At 49.0% G+C, this 6,197-nt stretch overlaps 1 pseudogene; it reads right to left on the reverse strand.

The window, feature by feature from the left end:
* Window positions 1–2,212: 2,212 nt before the first annotated feature.
* LOC119339356 lies at window positions 2,213–5,754 on the reverse strand (annotated as a pseudogene).
* Window positions 5,755–6,197: the final 443 nt, after the last annotated feature.

A 6,197-nucleotide genomic window follows, 5' to 3' on the forward strand; every position in this document is an offset into this window, starting at 1 on the left:
TTGACTAATATACGGCTCGGTTGATGACTATTCACAAGTCATGTGCATGGAGATGCTAAACCGATAGTATGGGCTCGGGGATAGAGATCACCGAGTCGAACAGACCCACTTTGAGACGCAGCAAGATATAGTGATCTGTAAGTCTCAAGTACAATGTCTATGCCATGTCCTAGACCTGAGGTCCTCGCATGTTCTTGACATGAGGATCGACTCACTTAGGGTCTATCAAATGCTACTCCGTAACTGGGTAGTTATAAAGGTAGCTTTCGGGTGAGTCGTGAGACATGCCGCGAGACATGGCTGACCAAGATGGGATTTGCCCCTCCTATTTGGAGAGATATTCTCTAGGCCCTATCGAGTGATCAAATTCAGAAAGCAAGACCTTGTGACTTGGGTTCAGTGTTAACCCAGTTCGGGAATCTGTATCACGGTTTCTAGAACAGTATCGAGCTATCACAAGGGTGACAAGTACTCGCCTTGAGCTCGACAACAAATATCCTGAGGCAAAAGGAATGTTGCATATGACACATTGTCAAGGTTCGTGAAACGACTTTACGCACGCATGGGAGTTGGCACGTTCTGCTAGGAGCCGCTACCAACTATCGACTCTGGTCGTTTCCATGTGTACGTGAACCTATAGGGTCGCACACTTAAGGGGCTGCAGCCCATTCGAATTGGATCCGAGTGGAAAATGGATGTGGACTCCTAGTGGGCTCAAGTGTTGACCCCACCTCGGAGGTCTATATAAAGGGGAGTGGGCGCATCATTTAGGGCTAATATTTTCTCACCCTGGATAGCCGCCGCCACTCCCCACGCCCATGCCACGTGACCGCACCTAGCGGTCTGCCGCTCGACGCTGCTCCTCGTACGTGTGGATACCTTGAAGGCATCGCATCGACGATGCTTGGATGAACCGTTCGAGAGAACCGCGAGGTCCCGTTCGCAGGAGATCACTCTTAGTGGGTCTTCGCTGTTTGCCGGAGATCAGCAAGGCGAGGAGGAGATGGGCCGAGAGATCGACTACATGCATCACCAACTCAACTTCTGCTGCGGTGACTGCGTGTCTAGTGGTAAATCCGATCTTGTAATCTATTTCCAGCAGCATCATCTTGGGTGCGCGGTAGAAAACTTTTATTTGGCGCTAGCGTAGCATACCGCGTGTTCCTTCAATATTCCAAATATATACTACTCCCTCCGTCCCAAAATAAGTGTTGTACTAGAGCTAGTACAAAGTTAAGACAATTATTTTGGGACGGAGGGAGTACTATATAGTGTATGAATTTGACATTTAAAAAATATAATGTATTTATTCTGAATTGGGCTACGTATCATTCTTAACCGCCACTGGTCTCCTAACTCTAACGCCTGGGAACAATGGGATTGTGGGATTCGTGGTGAACAGTAAACCATGGTTGTTTCCATCTTATTGTAGAACCATCCCATCGCATCCTTGCTGGAAAAAAAATTAGCCCATAACAAATGCCTCTGGGGCCATGTTACAGTCTCAGCAAAGGACATGTCCACTTATTGAGATGGTCTAGAAGGACATCCACAATAGGAAGAATAGAAAGTAAAGTATTTTTCTTTTCTAATTATTCTTTTCCGTGTTATGAAATACTACAATTGCATACAATTTTTTAATTTTCTAATACTTATTATTATCTGCATTTGTACAAATATTTAGGAGATGTCTAGCCGATCTTTTAAAATTTGGCCTCTCAGATGCTTCCTCGAACTTGAAAGACTTATATTGTCAGGAGTTAAAGAAGTGTGGTACCTAGCTTAAATCTTAAAAGTCCCCAACTTTTTTTCACACAATTTCATTCAAACAAAAACTGAAATTAGTCGATTCGAACACATGTTTCGGTTCAAACTACATCGCATAACACGAAATTAAACTACATTGGATAAACTACTTGTTTTGAAGGAAATAAAAACTAAAACAAAGATAACCATCCTGGTTCATGAGCTCGTCCTAATTCACGTTGTGGTCGGAGCCGTCAAAGTAGTCGTTGTTGCTGTACCCGAAGTCGAGGTCGCTGGAGCAAAGGTCAATGATTGCCGAAATGGAAGGCCCGACCTCGTGAGTAGCTCACTTCTTGTGCAGCTCGAGATGTTGGCACTCCTCGGCGACGACCTCTGAATGATTCCGACAGACATTGGCCATGTACGCCTAATCGACCCATGCCTCCTCAAGCCACTCGAAGACCACCTAATTCTCCCGCACCTCATGGCGGGAGACCACCCGGGGGTCGATGGCGATGACCTCTAGCACCTTGTGGCTACTAATGTAGAGGCTCACCGCCTTCAAGTCGTAGGCCCTCGCCGCCAGCTCCGCCCATTGGAAAAGCCAAACTAGTACGAACGACTAGTGTCTCAATCCTTTTTTCCGAAAGCAATGCCCCACCACCACCACCGCATGCCTGGGTACTTCCTCTTCGGCGGAAACGGTAGTAGATTGGTGAGGGAGTGGGAGGGTGGTGCACTCCACATGCTCAGGTTGGCTGTGTGCTGCGTCGCGGATCCGCGCTTTTAATCGGTTGCAATGACCTCTGACGGCTAGATCCAACCATTTCAGGGGAGTCTAGTCCGGCTCCGGTCGAGTATGTGTGCTAGAGGGGAGGGGGGGGGGTGCGGTTGATTTGGACGGTACCGGCGTTGATGCGGTGAGGGGAGAGGGGAAATTTTATCCTCAGACTTAGCCGAGGCTGAGTAAATTTCAGAGGCGGCCAATGCGAGGAGTAAAGTTATTGAGTTAAACCAGATAGGTGTTTGGCTAGGTCCTATTTAACTCCTCAAAACAAACAATTTACTCCCTCAACCGATTTTGAGGGATTGGCTAGAGATGTCCATACATTGGTATTACTAACTTGCAACTATGTCTTCAAGCTAAGCTTCTCAAGTACTGTGCACGACCAAAACATTGTAAAGCATACTGCCTTTTTTTTAGAATTGATGTATACTGTCTTGGTAATATAATGATCTTGGCATTAATTGCATGGTTTGTATTCAGATGACAATGAGCGATGACTACTTACAACTCGCACCTGATCACCCAATGTATGATTTCTATTTCATTAATCACGCAATGAATGTGTGGAAAGTGTGGTACATCAGCTCCCAATTGAAATAACAGCCTACTATATCAAACCGGCAAGGAGGAGGAATTGGCGGTGTCACTCTTCGGCTCCGGGCCCTTGGCGGTGATCTCCGCTTCACTTTTGCCGTCGACTAGGGCCGCCGGTCTGCTCATCTCATTCCCCTTGCCCCACAGCACCATGTACAGCCCGCCAACAATGAGAGCAGACCCAATAGCACTGCAGCGACAAAAGAGATAAAACGTCAGGACTCTCAGAAGAAGAAATGGTGAACAATGCCGTCAGGATGAAGGAACGTACCTTCCGACGTGCAGCTGCTCGTCGAGGACAGCCCACCGGAGAACGGCGACGACGACGAGTATCACCAGGTTGAACATGGAGACGAAGAGCGGGCCGCGCGCCTGGATGCACCACGTCATCAGTGCGAACGTGACACCCCAGCCGACGATCCCCTAAAGATGCATGTTCTTGTTACGCCCCGCCACTCAATGGTGACCTGGTGAGTGAGATGATGATCGGCGTAGTAATTACCGTATAGAGCACGGTGTACAGCCTGATGCCGAGCCCAAGGTTCCAGACGGAGAGGCTCCGGTCCACGGCGGCGCTGATGCCCGTGCACTCAAGCGATACTGTGAGGGACATGATGGTCGTGCTGGTGTACGCGTCCGACGCCTTGTTCTGCAAAACAAATTTAGTAGTCAATCGATGATCATATTGTTAGCAATAATCTTGATTAGGTTGATGATCGCTAGTTAATTAAGGTACGTGTGCATGTTGTGCATGCACGTGAAGTGTCATTGTAGTATACGTTGTAGTAGGCTGCCGTGTAGTATAGTATATTAGTAGTACGTATTGAAGTCAACTTGGTGTACTAGTAGGAGTCCAAGAGTCCGGTTTAAGATTTATGCGTGTCTACGAGTTTAGACTGAGTCCAAGTCGGTTATTGTTAGCTTTGGGGCTGGCCGACGTGTATATATAGATACACAGGGCCTGCAACTTTGTATCACGTGAGAGGAGGAAATAGAAAAGAAATAAAAAGAAGAAGGGGCATGACACGTGCCCTTGATCAAAATTTTCACGTCTGCGTGTTCGTCGTGATTTGATGTGATCGATTCTGTGGGCGGAGTTCCAACAATTGGTATCTAGAGCAACGTCGATTTGAAGCCGCGCTTGCCCCGGGGTGGCGACCCGACTAGCACCTCGGGGCGGGCAATGTTGTCCCTTGGTGCTGCAGCGACGAGGAGGATTCAGGCGATCGTCGTTCGATGGAGCGACAAGGAGGGAGACGACGGGGTGTCGTCGGCAAGGTGGTGGAAGATGATCGTTGGTGGGAGAGGTGGTACCGAAGTATGGTGCCGGGTAGTCGTCAAGATCGTCGTCCGCGGGAGATAGATGAGTTCAGAAGTCGTGCGAGTTTGCGCGACTGGTCGTCGTCGTGTCAGTGAGTCGTCGTCATGTCCAAGTGCTTGTCTCTGTGAGGATCGGTTGAAGATGAAGCGTGTCATGGTCGATGAGCTGTCTGATGTGGTGTAGCACCAAGGGCGAAGACCTGAAGTGGAGATCAAGCTCAAGCGTGTAGTGGGACGAGGACCAGTGAAGGGGAGCCTCTTTAATGAGGACCTGTCTCTACATGGGATGGTGTGTGATCCGTTGGCATGTATTGCGTTAGGGGTGACCGATGGTGTTGTCTGGCAGCGTGACTGGGAGTTTGGATCATACGTTGAGGAGGATCGTAAAGTCGCGGATCTACAACAAGTCAAGATCAGGAGAAGTGCGAGGAAGATGACAAGTCAAGATTAGGAGGAGATTGTTAGCAATAATTTTGATTAGGTTGATGATGGCTAGTTAATTAAGGTACGTGTGCATGTTGTGCATACACGTGAAGTGTCATTGTAGTATACTGTGTACTAGGCTGCCGTGTAGTATAGTATACTAGTAGTACGTATTGGAGTCAACTTGGTGTACTAGTAGGAGTCCAAGAGTCCGGTTTAAGACTTATGCGTGTCTACGAGTTTAGACTGAGTCTAAGTCGGTTATTGTTAGCTTTGGGGCTGGCCGACGTGTATATATAGATACACAGGGCCTGCAACTTTGTATCACGTGAGAGGAGGAAATAGAAAAGAAATAAAAAGAAGAAGGGGCATGACACGTGCCCTTGATCAAAATTTTCACGTCCGTGTGTTCGGTGTGATTTGATGTGATCGATTCTGTGGGCGAAGTTCTAACACATATCACGTACTGACAATGGATTGAATGTGCCGCTCGATCTAAATGCATACCTGCATGACGAGCCAGGCGGCCCAGGCGGCGGTCCTGAGGATGACGAGGGCGTCGCCGAGGCCAGTACTGGCCGGTGGCACCTCCATGGCGGCGATGGCGGCGTGCTCCGCGTAGCGCCAGTGGACAGGGGAGGCCGGGACCTTAAGAAGCGGGCCCTTGTACAAGGGCATGATCATGGAGCCGCCGACGCAGACGAGCGTGCCAGCCACCTTGGCCTTCCCGGCGAGTGTCCCAAGCCGCACGCCCGCACCGCCTCCATCCTCAGCGCGGCGGCTATGGCGAAGGTGAGGGCCGGGACGATGTTGCCGATCGCGCAGGCCACAGTCGGGCCGGTGGACTGGAACCCGACAAAGAAGAGCACCTCGCTCACCGCCATGCTGCGCGTGCATGCCCGCCCGAGCAGCGTACGGAAGCTTGTCAATCATCTGGAATCTAACTGCTCAAAACAAAAAAAATCTGGAATTCTTTCTGGACTAGCTAATCTCTCAAATTCACTGCAAACGAACATCGAATGGGCAGCAGCAACGCACGATAGATATGGTAGCAGATCCAACGGCCTAAGTCACCCGCATGGGAGGTAATTGTCTGTCATGTTACTGGGTTAAGGCCCAGCGTGCTCGCCTGGCCGGCCCAACTAACGCGACTACTAGCTAAGAATTTCGGACCCAGGTCTTAATGATTAGTCCCATACCGATTTTGCAAACTTCTTTACAGATGTTTATAATGTTGATTGTTAGTGCAATTGACACCAAGTGGTCATCTTGGTAAGCTATCAACAAAAATTTACAATCACTGATAAATGATTCCTGGGTTGTCACT

Source organism: Triticum dicoccoides, chromosome 7B (genome assembly GCF_002162155.2).
Source record: "Triticum dicoccoides isolate Atlit2015 ecotype Zavitan chromosome 7B, WEW_v2.0, whole genome shotgun sequence".
Taxonomy (NCBI): domain Eukaryota; kingdom Viridiplantae; phylum Streptophyta; class Magnoliopsida; order Poales; family Poaceae; genus Triticum; species Triticum dicoccoides.